This window comes from Lolium rigidum, chromosome 2 (genome assembly GCF_022539505.1).
Source record: "Lolium rigidum isolate FL_2022 chromosome 2, APGP_CSIRO_Lrig_0.1, whole genome shotgun sequence".
NCBI classification, from domain to species: Eukaryota; Viridiplantae; Streptophyta; class Magnoliopsida; order Poales; family Poaceae; genus Lolium; species Lolium rigidum.
The window spans coordinates 234407362-234428400 of NC_061509.1; the positions used below are offsets into that span (position 1 = coordinate 234407362).

General features: G+C 41.2%; 1 non-coding gene across 1 annotated transcript; it reads right to left on the reverse strand.

Annotated features, from left to right (window-relative positions):
* Window positions 1–5094: 5094 nt before the first annotated feature.
* LOC124693929 lies at window positions 5095–5202 on the reverse strand. The gene has a single exon (XR_007000372.1). It is a non-coding gene; the product is annotated as a small nucleolar RNA snoR103 (small nucleolar RNA).
* Window positions 5203–21039: the final 15837 nt, after the last annotated feature.

The window sequence follows — 21039 nt, forward strand, 5'->3', positions numbered from 1 at the left end:
ACTGCCGCAATAGGTTGGGATATCCTTTTAAATCCCCATCCATTAGTGATGATAAGCTCTACGATCTATGAGGGATTGTCCGGAGTACACCTTGAGTAAAGCCGTATTATCGGGGGAAGTCTACTGGAGGTGTACGGTTGGACAAAAGGGTGGGTTTGCAGTCGCAGAGAAGGCGGTGTGGGCTTGGATCTTACACCTGGCCTCACACCAAAGGAAGTGTGGACGGAATCTCGAGCCCGGTTGGCAACAAGGATAAGGTCTCTTATGGGAAAAGTAACGCACCTCTGCGAGAGGATACCGAATTGTGATCTGTCACTCCCTGTTCCGGGAAGGGAAGCTGCGAACGCGGCAGGAAAGGAACTCCACGAAGTTCTAGTCAACTCGTGAAGACCGACGGGCATAGTTTTCGGAATAAAATAAACCTTTTGAAGAAATGTTTATGAAAACTTGCATTGGCCTATGACTTTATGGTCTATGGCTGTAGCTAGTGCATGATACACATATTTCCTAATATGAACTTGCTGAGTACGCTCGTACTCATTCTATCTCGTTTGAACCCCCTTCTTAGATCAAAGCACCGAAGGAGAAACTACCGTGGAACTCGAAGACAAAGGAGTCAACTGCAACACGATGAAGAATCCAATCAAAGAAGTCAATGGAGTCAACTTCTACATCAGCTATACTGGAAACCTAGATTAGTAATAGAAGGGAACCTTTCCCTAATCCTAGCACCTAAGTAGCTAGATTTCTATAGCAAGCCAAGTAGCTCTTGAACTTAAGTTAGCAATAAGATAGACTACGAGTCGTTCTTCTGGAACTTTATTTGAAGTTTTACCTCACTGTAAAGTAGGAGGTTGTGTTGATCTTATGTAAACAGTTCATGTGTACTTCTATAGACATACCTTGGACTCGCATATGTTTCTGTTGTACCACTCTGAGAGATGTAATATGAGTGGAACGGTGTTTCACTTGTGTTATGTCAACGACTTGTGTACTACGCCATGCAGTGGTACGCTGGGTCATCACAGCTGGTATCAGAGCAAATGCTTTGAACCTAGGATTAAAACCCTTTAAAGGAGACCTATAGGTTTTGGTAGTGTCTATAGGAAGTTGTACTAGCTAAGACAACTCTGTTAATACAACTCTGTTAAGACAACTATGCTAAGTCAACTATGCTAGACCAACTATTCTTTTGACTTAAGATGGGTATTCACTTGAGAATAATCCTGACACACTTGAGTCAATCTTTCTTATCTATCTTTCTTAAGTAAAGTTAGTTAGTTATCTTGCTTCATTCCAAATAATTAGAACACCATTGGAGTTTAAGAAAATTGGGTGGTAGTAGACCACAGTTGGTATACAATACATGGTAGTCCAAAGAAAGGATACAACCATAAGGAAGATATCCTATTGGAAGAAGTATACCAATGCAAGTTATGGTTAAGTAGGAGTTATTTAAAATGTCAAATGACTGGTGATAATTAAAGGAGATAAGTTATATGAGGTAGTATGTATCTATGATGAGTCAATCATAGGAGGTAAGGAAGAGTGATAGGAGTTATACAAGTTTACTTTTTATGGTAATAGTTAAAATGCCCGTGCGTTGCCACGGGTCCTCAAATTTAATTTCCCAGTGCACATATGTAGTTCATAATACTTATGAAAAATTAAAAGAAATCAAATATATCAATTTATAATCATCAAAAAAAACAGTAGTACTTATAGAAATATCTCTCGTGTTAATTTAAAATAACTGGTTATGACAAGTCATGACACCAACAAAAAAAACATTTGTTTATAACAAAATCTCATTGGCCGCTGCATGAAACTATCTGTAGATCCTCCAGTAATTCCTTCAATTGCTCGACACCTCCTCTTCACCTTCAACTTCAAAAACACTATCAAAGTGCTACCATACACCTTTTATATGTCTCCTTCAGCGATCTCTATAGTTCGATCATGCTCGTCAACTACACCTGCCACTTCACCACTTCCATCAAGTTGGGAGAACAAATTTTCTCTTTAAAAGAATTTTGCAGTTTCCATCATATTTGCATCTCTAAACATCCATATGCTACTACTTTCAAGAAAAACTTTGCAATAGTGTTGCATCGCTATTTTAGTTTCTCCACCCTATTTTATTTTTCCACCCGCCGCAAAGACATCGGCTAACGCGAAAGACACTAAAGAGAGCACTACTGTACTCAAGACAATCATCAGAATGTACTATTTGTTTATAACTTATAAACAAGAAAGGGTGTATGTACTTACAACAATCTTAAGAAAATATTGGCATCTCATTTAGTAATTGATGGTATAAAATACAGAATTGTATCACACCAACGATAAAAAAATGAACCATGTTATACTATTGGACTGGTAGGTAACCAAAGCAATTATGAAAACGAGCAAAACACCTACAAGATTACAAGAAATAAAATTTAGTATCATGCATTCTGAAAACTATTTGGACCAGTAAATTATATTTACGATAGCAGGTATCAATATTTCGAGATGTTAAAGGAAGCTCGTAATATTTTTTATGCAAAAAATATTTCTACCCAACTGACGGGCTCTCAACAAGTTAACTTTCGTCGAATAACTCCTCGACAATCATCTGCATTGCAGATTTTGGAAGCACTTATGTATGAAAGGTATTACTAAGTAACAAATGTAAATAAGAGAACCATCAAAAGTAGGGAAAGGGCATGAAACGGTTAAAGTTCAACTACTTTAATCCTGACGTACTGTAAACCACTCACACTATTCCTGTATGCTGAATGTCTCGCACACCGGAAATTACGGCTTCAAACGGCAATGGAGAAAATAACTTTACAGTTAATTAGCTTCTCACCAGTACAAATAGACTTTTCATTAAACTAAAAAAAGAAGAAAAAACGAACACATCATAAACAGAATGTTCACCAAGATTAAGAAAGCATGATGCACACAAATTAGTTCAGGCAAGGAGGCTAATCTCCGCGAAGTACTATAGCGGAACATAAGTTGCTAGTAACAATGATATGTCCCCATCAGGATGCAAACATCTACCACATCCATCTAATTTAATATGTATCATCTTTCATGGAGTAATTTAGCTAGTGTTACCAAGCAAACATCACACGTGAAAACAATCAACCAGACCAGTTATAACCACTAAAAGAAATGCCAAAAAAATCCCTAACCTTGTTGGCAGCAACCTCGATCTTGTAGATGGCCTCATCGTCACCGTTCGTTATCCGCATCGCCATTGTACTCCAGGTTGCTCAGTAGTTCGATGCTTCTCCTTCCGGATGATGGTCTTCTTTGTCTTTAACACATGAAACAAAGAGAGCAAATCATATTTATAGCAAACAAAGGACAAACCAAGAAAGGATAAGAAGTCCAGGATAGAATCTCACCACATTGTCGAGCTCGATGATGAAATCAAAGACAAGCATCTAAAAATCCTCCTGGGGTGAAGTAGACACAGTCAATGAGATCAGTGGGGTTGTTCTCGAGGCATTTAGTAGGAAGATCGTCGAGGTTCCTGGTGAAACATTTGTCCCACTTTTTACTTAATCCTTTCAGGTGAATAGTATATACAGCGATTTATCAAAACTTTTAGGTGATCCTTCCATGCATTCACTAACTTCTTAATTACCATATAAAGAAGGCAAACTATAGTTAAGTTCATGTAAAAATTATGTAGTCATTTAGCAGAAACTTTGAATAATCTTGACCAGGATATCCTACTCAACTTCATCTTGCTACATCATGACATGTATCCTAGTCTTAGTTCGACAAGACATGTTATTTTGTTCAAGTAAGAGGCATGAAGTGAATCCTCAGTTTAGTGAAATTGCAGCCGTCATTGATTCACTGACTCATACTGTGATTGGTCACACCCTTTTGTTTGGGCATTGAATCCGTACTAAATTGTAATTGCCATGAAAAGAGTCTTATAGCTGCAGAAGAATTCCTTTTAGAAGTAGGAATGTCTGATAACCTAGACAAGTATCATGTACATCTTCAAATGTGCAATTAGGAATTATAATATCATTATTAATTTTCAGTATAATTCTATCCATCAACTGGACACTTTTGACCCACAATGTATGTCTGATAACTTAGACATGTATCATGTACATCTTCAATAGCACTATCAACAACTTACACGCAGTAGTAGCTGCACAGGATCCTACGTTCCTAACAGAGTTCAATACCATCATATATATAAGTTCCGTAAATGATCTAAATAGCTATCATTAATCAGCGAGTTCATACTGTTCCAAGTCAGTTAAAAACTTCCAAGTTGTATCCCCTTGGAATTTCCTGATGGAGCTAATTTACAATTGCCACAATAAAATGAGTTCTCGTTCTGTAAATCAAGAGTACTGAAAATAGAAAATAGAAGTAATAGGTATACATGTCTATCGTCTAATTTATTGGTGTCATGGTATCATATAGTTGAACATGCATATGACGAATACTGGAAAAATCGAGTGCAAAAAAAAAGAAAGAACGCGGTGTACGCGAGGCACCTGCTCCTTATTCGAGGAGTAGGCATTGAGCTAGAGCACAGGGGTGGGGAAGGCTAGGTGGCGGGCATGTAGGTTCCAGTCGCTGCACGACGTGCAACTCCTGGCTCGCTTTTTAGGCATCTGAATTCTGAACACCGGTACTATTGAAAAAAATAGAACATATGGGTTAGGAGTTAGGACTAATGGCTCCTCTGATCCCAGGAACAAAATAACAAGATAAACAATGCATATCTTCGCAACCTTCCCCCGAAAGTCAGCGGCCAAGTAGTAAACATGTGATCAATTTCAACTCTATATCATTTGAAAAGAAAACATATTGATTACCGTTTTATCTGGCCAATTCGGAAGCAAAACCTAAAATATGGTTTACCATTTAATTCAAGCAGCAATCGGCACCCGCACCCCACTCCACCACCATTGCCACCGCCATACCCCACTCCGTGAGACCGTAATTCATAAAAGGATATTTTTCATAGCAAAAAATAATAATGTCATGAATTCATTATAGAGATAATGCCAACATTCATGAACAGATTTACACATATTTTGACTGGTTCTAGTCTCCAAGAATGCATGTGTGATAGTCATTTATGAGCATGTACGAACTCACCGAATACTCACTTAAATTCCTCCAACATTACTCTTTGTCCATATTTACAAGAAAACACTACTTTTTTTTATAAAGGGAATATATTAATATCAAAAAGATACCAATTACACCCAGCCTCTGCAACAACGCACCACCCTAATGGCACTACGGATGCACACAGCCAAAAAAAGGAAAAGAAAACTAAGAAACAAAAGTCCCGCTACAGTATCTCGGGCCTAACAACAGCAATACATCCACCGCCAAAACAACACCTGAAATACAGACTCTCCAAAAACGACGTCTCCAAGAAGGGAACAGTGCTCTAACACCGTCGTTGCCCGATCAACAATCTTAGGTTTTCACCCTGAAGATAGTTCCCGCTCTCAAAACAATGCCTCCAACAAGGTCATTGCCAGGCACAACCAATTAAGGTCAGACCTTGGGTTTTCACCCTGAAAGGTAGGACTCTGAACTTCACCTGTGTTGTCGCCCCCACTTTCATACCGCTGCTGTGAAGCCCGGAACACCAAGCAAGTCCCTCAACAGCGCGGAGACTTGAACCTCCCTTAGCTAGTCCTCCCCTCCGGCCTTCATGATCTTCTCTTCTTCCGACTTTCATCATGGATCCATAGTCACTTGATGTCAACACGGAAAAAGAGCTTCGCGCCGCTCCCTCCAGAACCAATCGGTCGGAATAAAAGCATGGGTGCGCACGACCGAATACCACCGATCCAGCAAACTCCAGGCAGAAAGCACTGTTACATTCGCCGGCGGAGCCTTTCGGAACTCAACACTCCGGCTAGATCACGAGTCCAGGCCTCCGGTAGGTCTTCCTCTTCACGCAAGAGAGACCCTAGGACCACCGTCTTTATTCAGGTCGGACCCCACGTCGGCGACCATCCTGGGCTGGCCACTCCAACCCTCCACCAGCGACTCCGTCGCCGGCTTCCATGCATCTCCATCTCGCCGCTGGAACGTGGTGATAGATCGATAGATCCACCACCACCAACCGCAGGCCGACCCTCTCCGGCGAAGAAGAGGGCCACCTCCACCGTCGTACCCAAGGCTGCTGCCCCGGGCGACCTCGTGTCGCGGGTGAAGCCCGAGATCGCCTCCACTCACCGGCGAGAGGCGGGGGGAAAATGGCGCAGGCCATGGGCCTGGCCGCCGCCCACCACCAGCCCCTGCCGGAGTGCTGCAGAGAGCCGACGGGAGGAGGGCGCAGGCAGGCCGCCGCCGCCCATCCCAACCGCGTCGACCGATCCACCAGGGGAGAGCCGACGGGAGAAGGGGGCGCAGCGCAGGCCGCCGTCGCCCATCCCATCCGCGCGTCCGCCATGCTCGAGGGAGGGAGATCCGGCCGCCGTCCACCATGCGTCGACGAGGAAGGGCCCCCGCCGCCGCCATGCCCCGTGGGTCTTTGCCCCGGCGGCGCTACCGGCGGCGGCGGCGGCTAGGGCTGGGAGGCTGGGGGTACGGGAGGCTGTCTGATGTAGAGTTTACAATCAGATGATGTTAGAAGTAATTTGATTATTATCGGTAATATGAATTAGCAATTTGGGTTACGTTGTACATCAGTACACGAATGCTAAATCAGTTCACGGCTAATGCTACAGTCCATCTAACACTCCTCACTCATATTCATTTCTGATATCGGGATCAATCAAAGAAATGAATATTTCTTAAACTGATGGTAACCATTACCCAATATTATTTAACACTAAATAGATATAGCATTGCAGACATGTAGCACCTGATCCCTTTGACAATTCAAACAAACTTAGAATTAGATGAACTTTTATCTCTACTTCAAGAAGATGACAACTTCCCAGGTACATGAACCAGCGATTAAGTCACCAAGCACCTGCACCTAGAATTTTTTTGAACATCTCTTGGTACGTTTTGGTATAAACAAACCAGCATGGCAGCTCAGGAGAAATAACATGGCACAAAATGCCATAGAAGTCTCTGAAATAATGCAAAGAATCTTATTCTCATATTTTATGAATAAGATGGATAATTTTGTATGGTATTTCAAGTGTCTCTGTCTTGATTTCACCCAAACAATGCATGTTTTTGAGATAAAAAGAAGGTACCTGTTACAATTCATTGTATTATGATTCTCCTCATAGCCATCACATCTACAGTCGTCATACTGGCGAGTCCAGACTACAAGGTGGGCATGCACATTGTGCAACATTGCCTGCAGCCCTGCACTCCCCAAAAAAGTGAAATATAAGTTCAGTTTGTAAAGCAAAACAAGTTCTACATGAGTGCAGATCCCATGGATTTAACTGTAACTCCACCCGGTGATTTGAAGTTCATGTAAGAAGTTGTTCCACCTGATTAAATGGAGCAGATTATATGGAGCAGATTATGTTGTTGTTTCTTCTTACCTAGCATTCGTATCTGTAACTCCCAAGTCAGCTCGTTCTCTTTGCATGGCTGATGTAGTGATGTTTCTTCTCCACAAAAGTCAATAAGTACACCTCTTTCCTCCTGATACTATTCCCTGTTATTGTGGAATAGCAACCATGGCTGCGTTGCTTCCATCAGGATTTCCCAAACTTACCCAAACGAAGACTATATTTAGTACATAACACCTGCCTGGAAATTTGAGTCAGTGCAAGAAGCTAAAACTCATCAACAAGAAAACTTATTTAGTGCAAGGGAACTAAGTCTGATTGCAAACCCAGATTAGCCCCCGGAGGCCGAAGCTGCTGCGCCACACCTCACCGTGCAGAGAGAAGAATTGGTGAGCGAGGGAGAAGAGTGCATCACACACCATCACATCAGGTCAATCTTGTCTAGCAGCGGTTCGCCCGCTAGAAATCTTCGCACCGGCAAGATCCACCGCCGACGCCAACGCCTAGGAGAACACTGCCGCATGTGCCTCCCAAACCACCGCCGCCCTGAAAACCCGCGCAGCCCTGAGTCATGTTGCGCTCCATACCTGCGTGAGGCGAGGCGAGCCTGTGGGCCGCCGAAGACGCCCCTGTCGTGTTGCCTGTCCACGCTCCTGTTGTGGTGTGCAGCGTGCCCTTCCCCGACCATGGAATCCACCGAGTCCGGGTCGTCTTCTTCCGGTGATGAGTGATGCATCCTCTTCAAGGCCTGCGATGTGATGTTGAGCGCTGGTCGAGCGCCGCGAATGGCGCACCGCTCCGCGTTCGCCTTGGCCCCCTCCTGGACCGCGACGGCTATGGGGTTGAGCTGCGCCACCAGCGATTGCCCGGTTGGTGCTGGTGTTTGCTAGGCAATGAAGCTGGAGTCGGCGGGGTAGATCGATGGAGTTAGGCTTTCTCGCCGTGGCAGGAGGAAGGCGGCGTACGACTGGGGACCATGGTCATGGGATTGGGGATTCGCGATTGATTTTCTTCTGCAGAAACAATGATTCTGTATGATTTGCTTTAGCCTGGGCGGTTTCATCCGGTTTCTTCTGCGTGTGCTATAAATATTGCCGGTTTCTTCTGCGTGAGTTATGGAGGAAAATCCCGCGTGGGACGGAGCGATGGAAAAAAATCTTTCTAATGGTCGTAAAAAAATGTGTAATCCCATGAATCATGGTCGTTGATGGTGGATAACATTTATGGCACGCTGATGCATTGTTTGATGATGTGGTGGAAGGGTAAAATGGTCAGATGAGAAATATGTAGGACGAAACTTTTGACCGGAGGAAACAGAACCAGTTCCTCCTTTTTATATAGTAGAGAAGTTGTAATCATATATGATTCACTTGAGAATCATGATGTGAGGGAGTAGAACATCATAAGTAAGTTAACAGAAGTATGATGAGGAGTAGGATTTAGGGAATAGTTCGAAAGCTTAGGCCTTAAAATCCTAATAACTGTACCAAGTATGTTATAACCATAGTCCTTAATTTAAAGAAGGCTTATTTATAGCATATCACATAGAGAAATCCTAGAGTTATAGGTGGTATATTCTACACAATCATGTGTTTAGAGTAGACATGTTAGAACTAATTGTATCATAGGAAGTAGTCATCAATAGAACCTATATATGGTATATTATTTTGTTAGTACTTCCAAAGAAAACTAGGTTAACTTCAACTATCCCAGGCCATCTTGTTTCAAGTTTGTCTCATTGCAAATGTGCAATTAGGACAAATGTTGAGACAAATAGTAGAAATTCACGTATTTGTGCTAAGTATCACAACCTAAACCTATCTTATGTGGTGTTATATACTACACATCTGAGCCTGATGTTTAGGGATGTCTTACCCAACTATTATATTCGGGCATATAAGGATGTGTATTATAAACACAAAGCTGAATCTTCTTGAATTTTATTGGATTTTCATTGATTGACTAGATCCATACATGAAGTTTGATTTTGATATGCAAATGCATGTTGCAATATCAAGCTCTTACTTGATGTTATAGGTCTAGAGGGTAAAGGTATTCGTGTGAGGAAGTGACGAATTCTGAAGATTTTGAAGTCAAGATGAAGGTTCATTAGAAGAAGGAAGTAAAGTTGTGGGAAGTAACCACAATACTCCGAAGGAAGGACCAATTGAAACTCACTTTTATCCTCAATTAAGGAGTACTTCAACATGGAAGTACCATGAAAGTGAGAAAAATAGTGAATATGGAGCAGTAGAAGTAGAGCCGTAATCATTATGGAAGAAGGGAATGCAAGTGAAGTCACTTACAATACTATTTTCATAGTATCAACAAGTGGTTTTCTTGCAAAACAAACCCTGGAAGAAGGAAAATAGACAAGGGAAGTCGTAGTGGGTATAATAAGACCGCAGCTGATATAGGATAATCATGAAGAGAAAGTATGTGAAGTGAGGTATATCTTGACTAAAACTATAAAAGTAGCCACAGCTGGTAGGTAGATGTTGACTAGAACCATAACATAGCCACAGCTGGTATCCAATAAGCCACATCTTGTGTTAGATAGTCTACAGCTGGTAACAAATAGTCCACAGCTTAATCATTCTTTCACTCTAAAGGAAAGAGGGATTCCGCAGCTAGTATTTCACAGCTGGTATCTCGTAGCTAGTAACCATTTAGTCGGAGGATTCACATCGGATAACCACAACTGAGTGGATACACCACAAAGAATTCTTCGTGAGACTTTAGAAAGCTACAAAATATAAACCAGACTTAGACCAACTACCTAACCTTGGAGTTTAATGATTAGAAGAAAGGTAGTTTGAAGATCATTAGTAAACTCCAAGGGGGAGAGGAAGGCTGAAGGAGAAGTATTGAAATATGACTTGGGGTATGATAGACAAAGAAAAAGGTCTGATCTGGGAGGAAGTACAATCTTATTTTCATAAGGTTGTTGGGAAGTACCCATACAAAAGTACTCTCAGGAGGATGTCAGACCAGAAGCCGAGGTTCATATCTCGAGGAAGTAAGGGTTAGACCTTAACTTGAGTGGTTAATTGTAATTACTCGAAACCAAGAGAACTTAAGTAAGTCTTAGATAATGAAGTTGGAGGAAGTAGATATCGGAGGACAATCAAAGCCTAAGAAAACAATAGACCGAAGGGTTTGACCATACCAAAACTGATGATTATTAGCAAGATTCCTTCCATGGAACCTAAAGAAACAAAAAGGAGTATAACTAGCATAAACTAGAAGCCATGATTGGATGGACTAAATGAGTCTAATCCATTCGTCGGAATAAACCACCAGGACCATGCCTGTTGTAAATACCTTACTAAGTATCATTACTTCCGTTGTGGTAGTAAGGGAAAACAATACCCTACCTTAAATAAATCTTTTAGAATTAAGGTTTGGGCACCGCAGCTGGTACACCGTAGTGCCATATTATACCATAACTGGTAGAACCAAGCTTTGGATATCAGATAGGAAACTGTCACCACAACTATCAGTAAAGTCCATTAGTATAAGAAGCTGTCCTAATCCAAGGATCTTTGTAGAATAAGACTAGAAGTTTCGAATGTTATAAGGAACTCCTTGCATAAAGGAAGTATCGGTGCCAGACATCAGAAGACTACAAGAAGTATCTGGATAAGGGATATATCCAATTATATCTACTGAGATCACCATGGAATTAAAAGGATTGTGATATGTTCAAGTCGGTTCCACATTCCGAAACGTGAGAGCGTTCGAACTTCGGGACGAAGTTCAGTTTAAGGGGGAGAGGCTGTAATATCCCAGGTTTAGAGGCAAGAAAAAGAGAGAACACGAGAGTGTGCATTGCATTCATGCATAGAAAATCCGGGGAATTTTCGCGCGTTCATCTAAAAACACAAAGTGATCGAGGTTTCTCTTGTGTCGATGGAATTGATGTATGTCATCGGCACAAGTGCGATAAATTTCGACATGACCTTTGTTGATTTATTATGTTTTCGAGGGAAATAGTTTGAATTCAAATTCAAATGTGAAAGACATAATTCAAATAAGATTTTGAATTGGAATTTGAATTGGAATCTAAATTCTAAACAATTATATAAATACAAAGTAAATATAATTATAAATGAGGATCAAATATTACAAATAATGTTTCACATAAGTATTTCCTTACAACATTTATGGAATATTACATGTTGGAAAAGAAATAGAGGATTGCCAAAATAATAAAGATTAAATCCTAAATCTAATCTTGATATTCTTGTTTCCTCTTCCCTGCAAAAGAAACAACAAAGATAAAGAAATGGGGTTAATGTTAAAATGTTTGCCTCACCTTTGGTGAGGCAATGTTAAATATTGGAAACTAGCTATCGGGTATTAGGAACTTGACCTAACACCCAAATTCCGATTAGAGGGAGAAACAATTACTTAGGCAACATTAGGGTCAAATGGATCATTTAAGGGACAATTGGACGACACTTGGATCAGGAGAGGCAACTCTGAGCATGAAGGCAACATGAGACTAAGGCAATATGGGCATGATCCATTTTTCTTTCTAGACAGGCAACAATGCAACAAATAAGTTCCCTCTAATCTAGCTTGTTTCCTTAAAGCCCACGTGTTTTTAGTTTAAGAGAATTCACCATTGGCATTAACAGGTCAAGATGAATCATTAGCCAGAGTTAATCAATGAATAACCAAACCACAAATGATAGATAATGCCCATATGTATTACATATCTGACTGTATCAAAAATAAAGGCCAACAGTGGATAAACATCAGCTCAACCATGCCTTGCACTAGAGGAAAAGAAAATCAACATGGGAACTTGTACAATCAGATGAGGTCATCTCTAAGCAGCACAGTCACAACATGCACACTGTGTGCTGTCACACACACAGCCAACAGCCAGCACTACAAAAGCAAAGCAACAGTCCAGCCGTACCGTGTGGTGCATACACCAGCAAACCATTCTTGTAGTTCATCTCACACCTCAGCTCACTATCCAGCAAAATCAAGAACACATCAGCAGTATCTTGTTTTGTTCCACATAAAAATGAGCCAAATAGCAGATCAGGAAGCTAGGAGGAGGAGGCTACAACAAGTAGGTCAATCAGATTCTGGGGAACAAGCATGCCACAAGAAGAAGATCAATCCACATGCCAGAAGGTCAAGATCTACACAAACAGCAGGTTGATCCAACAACTTAATAAAAGTATGTGTTCTTAGCCTTTGCATCCTGGGGAAAATAAAAGGGTAATATGCATAGGAAGCAGATCCATCTACCCTTCAACTAAGTTTTCACTTAGGAGGATTGGAAGGATTTGTTTTCTCTCAGATCTGCATAGAGATGCTATGCAAGAATCATCACAGAGAATTTTAAGTCATCAATAGTATCTGTTCTTATTTTAAATTGGTGCCTCAGCCTATGCATCATTGGCAAGGCTACAGGGTCGGGCCAGATCTGTTCTTATCAGTTTATAACTATCAAACAAAAAGGAAAGCCAGATCCACCAATAAAAACTAACCTTGCATAAATCATTTCTAGTTGCTAATTGCAACTAGATCATATTCAAGAAACAAGCAAGGCACCACTTTGTGCACTCCAGCACAACTATCCAAGATCATGCATATTCATAATAGAACATCACTTAATCATTTACTTCAATAGCAAGATCATTTTCAGCATGCTTATAAGCTCACAACAAGCATCAAGTAAATCAGGTCTCTGTACACATCAATACTGGCATAGTGCCATAGCTCAACACATGCTTGAGATCAAAACAAATGTAACCAAATCCTTTAAACTGAAATTATACATTCAGTTTTGTCAGATTAATGACACCACAGACTACACATGCTTTGGAGGATTAATCCATCCAAAAGGGAAGCATTTCATTTCACATATGAGTTACCAATCTTAAGCATATAATATAACTCACTAGCATCAGTACTGGACTGATAATTTTACAAGTCATATAGCACATGTATAGCACTCCCAATCATATGCAATAATCTGGCCAAGCACCCACAAGTTCTTGGCCAACAAATCCATAGCCATATAGAATGCCGAGAGACAGAGAGAGAGGGAAAGAGGGTATGAGTAGCTCACAGTGTTATAGAGGAGTAGTCGTAGCGGTTGACGCCGGGGTTGCATCGGCGACGCCGTCCTGCCGGCGTCGAGGTCGAAGATGCAGTGTGAACAGCGACAACACCACCGGTACACCGACGCCAAGGTTGCGTCTATGGCGCCGTCCATCGATGTCGAGCACCGCAGCTCACAGAAGCACCACCACCACAGCAACACCGGAGCCACACCACCAACACCACCCGCTCCACCAGTACCGCAGCACACCACCAGGACACCACCACGTGAGGAACCAGAGCAGCCGGGTAGGGCAGAGCTTAGCTGGGGCTTGAGGCGCTCCAAGGGGAGGTCCTGTTTGCCAGAGAGTGCAGCCGGAATCGGCCGGCAACGGCCGGGTATACTAGTGGCGGACCTAGGGTTCCAGGGGTCGGGATCCAGAGAAAGGAGTGGGGAAAATCAAATCGAATTGGATAGAAGGATAGAGCACGACGAGGCGGTCCATATCCCCACCATGCCGGCGTCGGGGAGGACCAGAGTCGAGCGAGAATGAGAGGCGGCGCGGCGGAGCCATGGTCGCCTGGGCAGGAGCAAGAGGGACGAGAGAGGAGGAGGTCGTCGAGGGACTGAGGAGCTGGGTCGGGGTTGGGTTCACCTGACCCAACCAGACCAACTCGACTGGGCCAGGTTTGGGCCAAGCCAATTGGGCCAGCCCAACAGACCACTTGGTCTATTGGTATTCTTATTTTTTTTTTGTATTTGTTATTTTTAGGAAAATCTTTTAAACATTTAAGTAAAATAAAAATAAATCAATAAGTAGAAGTGAGTATCATAAAATGACCTCTATAAATAAAATAGAAAACAAATACTTAAAGTTTAAAAGAACAACAATATGAATTTCCTCTAAAATTTTAGAAGACCAAATTTTAAATCTTAAACTATTAAAACCTAAAAACTAAGGAGATAATTTCTTGTTTCAATTCTTCACATAAATAAAATATTAAATATTACTTCACATTATTATTGCCATATAAAAACAACAATTGTTTCTTAATGGTTATGTTTAATCACATGAGAATCCAAATTGACCATTACTTCAATTAAAACCCTAAACCCTAATAGTATTTATCATATTTAAGTCTTTTGAAAAATAATATAGTGTTAAATCCATTATTACTTCTATCTTCAATTTAGTAATAATCTCTACCAATTATCATGTTAATAATGAAATCAAAATTTAGAAACCCTAATTCTAATATAAACAAGAATCTTGGTTCCATCATTTTATGAGATCATCCTAAAATAGTTCCAATCCTAAAACCCTAGGGGTTTAGCCCATGTGATCATAGCAACTTCACCTTTACATGTAAAACCTTAATAAACAACCAATGAGTGCATACTCATGATCCACTAAAATAAAACTAGGTACAATTCACATGAGACCATCATTTCATGTCTTTATTTTTGGTTAACACCTATATGATCCACTAGTACCACTTAATTGCAAACCCTAGCTTGCTAACCTCACATTGACACCATTGATCACTATTCCTATATACCACACCATTCGGATCAACCTCAATCATCAAACCCTAGTAACACTATAATGATAAACCCTAATACCCAACTTGTGTAGTAATGCACATCACATGCCCCTGTTCCACTACACCCTACTTAAGGATCATAAACCACTTAGCTTGGAAACCATTAGTGAGTTCTTAGTGAAACAAATAAGAAGTTATAGTAAACCTAACCCATAGTAACCCTAATAGCTAATTATAGAACCATCTTAATAACCATCCTTGGATATGATGCTTAGAATAAACCATAGCAATAAACTTACCAATACTTGCTATATAGAAACCCAATCCAAGTTAAGAATCAACTAGTTACTATTAGTGAAACTAAATGAACCCAATAGTAAACCCTAGAGTTACATAGCTCCTATATATAGTAGTTCATATTCTTATTTAACCTCGTTCTTCAAAAGTTATTCTTTTGGAGTACAAATGTTAATCAAACCATAGAAGGCATAGTTCTTATTTGAAATACTTGCTAGTTCTTAATTAACATGTTCTTCAAAAGTTATTCTTTTGAAGTATAATATAAGTAATCATCAACCATGTCTTGTAGGACTTAAAATTGACAACTGTTCTTTACATATTATTTACTATTCTTTATGTGTATGATTGTTATGATGTCTTATATCACTTGGTTATGATGCTAATATAACCAAACCCTAATAAGAACCTTGTTTGAGAACCATTCTAAAGGTGCAACAAACCCTAAACAAATCTTTACAACTCATCAATCTTAAATCATCGGGATCAGGTTATGCTCGAAACGATTGCATCTCATACTATGCATTATAGCATCTTTGCCAGCTCTTTAAACATTGTCCTTACCGGACGATGATGGTATTTCAGCATTTGGAGTTCTCACGTATCGAAGCTTTGCCTCGCGTAATCTTGCAGCCAAGAAAGGCAAGTTCATCGCTTGCTCATGTCATTTGATTATTTGTATCAAACTATATGCAAAGTACTATACTTATCACTCATGCATTGAAAAGCAAAGTATTATTTTACAATTATGAATATGACTATGTGGTGGGCAATGGAACCATGGTATGTGTTGATATGGTGGAGGTTCCATTGCAATGGGTTATATCACCCTAGGATTAATTACCAATGCCGTCCAGAGTGATTCTAGCGCCGTACAAACCGCGTTGACCATGAGATCTATAATGGCTCTGGGAAGCCAGCCAGTATCTTTTCCCTTCCGCACACCAACGGATCGGAGAGCCGGTGGGGTGCCGGAGGCACTGCCGCAATAGGTTGGGATATCCTTTTAAATCCCCATCCATTAGTGATGATAAGCTCTACGATCTATGAGGGATTGTCCGGAGTACACCATGAGTAAAGCCGTATTATCGGGGGAAGTCTACTGGAGGTGTACGGTTGGACAAAAGGGTGGGTTTGCAGTCGCGGAGAAGGCGGTGTGGGCTTGGATCTTACACCTGGCCTCACACCAAAGGAAGTGTGGACGGAATCTCGAGCCCGGTTGGCAACAAGGATAAGGTCTCTTATGGGAAAAGTAACGCACCTCTGCGGAGGATACCGAATTGTGATCGTCACTCCCTGTTCCGGGAAGGGAACTGCGAACGCGGCAGGAAAGGAACTCCACGAAGTTCTAGTCAACCTGTGAAGACTGACGGGCATAGTTTTCAGAATAAAATAAACCTTTTGAAGAAATGTTTATGAAAACTTGCATTGGCCTATGACTTTATGGTCTATGGCTGTAGCTAGTGCATGATACACATATTTCCTAATATGAACTTGCTGAGTACGCTCGTACTCATTCTATCTCGTTTGAACCCCCTTCTTAGATCAAAGCACTGAAGGAGAAACTACCGTGGAACTCGAAGACAAAGGAGTCAACTGCAACAAGATGAAGAATCCAATCAAAGAAGTCAATGGAGTCAACTTCTGCATCAGCTATACTGGAAACCTAGATTAGTAATAGAAGGGAACCTTTCCCTAATCCTAGCACCTAAGTAGCTAGATTTCTATAGCAAGCCAAGTAGCTCTTGAACTTAAGTTAGCAATAAGATAGACTACGAGTCGTTCTTCTGGAACTTTATTTGAAGTTTTACCTCACTGTAAAGTAGGAGGTTGTGTTGATCTTATGTAAACACTTCATGTGTACTTCTATAGACATACCTTGGACTCGCATATGTTTCTGTTGTACCACTCTGAGAGATGTAATATGAGTGGAACGGTGTTTCACTTGTGTTATGTCAACGACTTGTGTACTACACCTGCAGTGGTTGATGACCCACAAGTATAGGGGATCGCAACAGTCTTCGAGGGAAGTATTACCCAATTTATTGATTCGACACAAGGGGAGACAAAGAATACTTGAAAGCCTTAACAGCGGAGTTGTCAATTCAGCTGCACTGGAAACAGACTTGCTCGCAAGAGTTTATCGATAGTAACAGTTTTATAGTAGTAGCAGTAGTGAAATAACAGCAGACAGAGTAACAAAGACAGCAGAGTAGTGATTTTAGTAAACAAGCAGGATTAAAATACCGTAGGCACGGGGACGGATGACGGGCGTTGCATGGATGAGAGAAACTCATGTAACAATCATAGCGGGGCATTTGCGGATAATAATAAAACGGTGTCCAAGTACTAATCAATCAATAGGCATGTGTTCCAATTATAGTCGTACGTGCTCGCAATGAGAAACTTGCACAACATCTTTTGTCCTACCAGCCGGTGGCAGCCGGGCCTCAAGGGAAACTACTTGGATATTAAGGTACTCCTTTTAATAGAGTACCGGAGCAAAGCATTAACACTCCGTGAACACATGTGATCCTCACATCGCTACCATTCCCTCTGGTTGTCCCGATTTACGTCACTTCGGGGCCATTGGTTCCGGACAGCGACATGTGTATATAACTTGCAGGTAAGATCATAAACAACGAATATCTTCATGAATCAATAACATGTTCAGATCTGAGATCATGGCACTCGGGCCCTAGTGACAAGCATTAAGCATAACAAGTTGCAACAATATCATAAAAGTACCATCTACGGACACTAGGCACTATGCCCTAACAATCTTATGCTATTACATGACCAATCTCATCCAATCCCTACCATCCCCTTCGGCCTACGAGCGGGGAATTACTCACACATGGATGGGGGAAACATGGTTGGTTGATGGAGAGGCGTTGGCGGTGATGGCGGTGATGATCTCCTCCAATTCCCGTCCCGGCGGAGTGCCGGAACGGAGACTTCGGCTCCTGAGACGGAGTTTCGCGATGTGGCGGCGTTCGGAGGGTTTTGGCGACTTCGACTTCTCCCCGTGCGTTTTTAGGTCGAGGCGAACAAGTAGTCCGAAGGGGGCGTCGGAGGCCAGCCGAGGGGCCACACCACATGGCCGCGCGGGCCCCCCGGGCCGCGCCGCCATATGGTGTGGGGCCCTCGGGCCTCCACCTTACTTGTCCTTCGGCTCCGCCGCATTCCGGGAAAATAGGCCCTTTCGTCAAAATCCCGAGGTTTTTCCCGAAAGTTGGATTTCTGCACAAAAACGAGACACTGTAACAGCTCTCGCTGAAAACGAGCGTTAGTCCGTGTTAGTTGTATCCAAAATACACAAATTAGAGGCAAAACAATAGCAAAAGTGTTCGGGAAAGTAGATACGTTTTGGACGTATCAACTCCCCCAAGCTTAGCTTATTGCTTGTCCTCAAGCAATTCAGTTAACAACCGAGCGATAAAAGAACTTTCACGAACACATTTGTTCATATGATGTATATATTCTCATGATATGGCTAATACTTAAGCAGTTCATAATAAGATACATGCAAATAAGATCATCTAACAGCTATGTCAATCATGAAGAGGTACCAACAATTAATAATAAGCATCATGAATTATGTATATAAGCGAGGATTGCAATGTTCATAAGAGAGTATGATAAAGTGGTATCTCGCTTGCCCGTATTTGATTGGCAAAACATAAATGCCCGGCACCTCCGGAGTTCATAGAAAGACTAGAAGTAGTGATTGTCAAAGATAAAAGCATCAAAGTTATACCACAATCAATCATATTTTGAGACAAGCATATTATACTAAGAATGACAGTTGTGCTCTCAAGAAAGTGCTCAAAGAAAGGATGGAGACACAACATAAAAGTAAAAGATTGACCCTTCGCAGAGGGAAGCAGTGATTAACATGCGCTAGAGCTTTTCATTTGTAAAGCAGGAGTAAAATTATTTTGAGAGGTGTTTGTTGTTGTCAACGAATGGTAATGGGTACACCAACTACCTCGCCAACCGGACTTTCAAGAGCGGCTCCCATGAATTATTTGCATGTTTATGTGGCACTCCTTCCAACCTTTCTTACACAAACCATGGCTAACCGAATCCTCGGGTGCCTGCCAACAATCACATACCATGAAGGAGTACCTTTTTAGTTTATTTTTATTATGATGATGACACTCCCCCCAACCTTTGCTTACACAAGCCATGGCTAACCGAATCCTTCGGGTGCCGTCCAACAATCACAAACCATGGAGGAGTGTCTATTTAAGTTAATTAATTCGGGATCGAGAATCCCATTGCCAGCTCTTTTTGCAAAATTATTGGATAAGCGGATGTGCCACTATTCCATATGAGAGTCCGTCAAAAGTAAATGACAAGGTTGAAAGCTAAACACCACATACTTCCTCATGAGCTATGAAACATTAACACAAATTAAGAAGCATTTCGAAGATTTTAAAGGTAGCGCGTGACAATTTACTTTGGAATGGTTTGAAATGCCATGCATAGGTATTTATGGTGGACACTCTGGAATAACTTGGTTTTCATGTGTTTGGAGGCACGAGCAGCGTTCCCGCTCAGTATGAGTGAAGGCTAGCAAAAAGACTAGGGAGCGACAAATCAAGAGAGCAAGAATCGTCATAATCATGCTTGCGGCAAAATAAATTAACCGAGGCATAAAAGTAATACAAGAACTCCGAAGCAATGTAAATCATTGAGGCTTAATTGACTCTTGTTCAGTCATATGCATGCGTGAGCATGTGCCAAGTCGATATAACTGAATTATTCAGAGGAGGATACCACAATGCCATACTTACTTATGAATAAAACAATGCAAGCAAACATCCATAACATGCTACTCATATTAATAAATTGGAGCTAAACATGAGAGATCATGAACTACAAGACTTTCTTAAATAACATATACCTCACATGAACCAACTAAGCATGCTCACATGGATGAGTATATGTACAGAAATGAAAACAAATAGAGTTCATACCAGCCTCTCACCACAATCAGATTGTCGTAGATCGTCATTATTGCCTTTTCACTTGTGTAGCTTGGATAATATGAAATGAAAACCACGCTCCAGCCACCGAAGACCATTGAACTCATGATGAACTTTACAAACCAAAGAAGAACAGCAAATATTTTTGGTGTTTTCGAATTTGAGAACAAGAACAAAAGAAAACAAGCAAACAAAGCAAAATCTTTTTGGGTTTTCTTATAGCAAACTAGCCATAGCAAATAAAGCGAAACAAATGAAAGAAACCAAGATAAACAAATGGTGAAGAGAAACAACAGAAATATTTTTGGTCTTTTTGTGTTTTGGGAAAGAAACAAAGTGGAAACAAGAAATAGCAAACTAAAAGAAACACAGAAAAGCGAGATGGCAGAAATCTGCCAAAACCTGACAGCAGTACAGAAATCGATTTTTACAAAAATCTTACGTCGCTCAGTTCAAAAAGTGTTCAACTAATGAAAGTTAGATAACAACCTGGGGAACATGCACAAAAATTGGCTTCGCAAAATAACGTCCTGGCTGTGCGCACGAATTTTTACGGTAACAGCCCAGAATCTGTTTTCAGGCAGCACTTCCCCAAATATCATCTTCCTCCCATTAGAAAATCACTCAAAGAGACTAAACAAGTATATACAAGTATC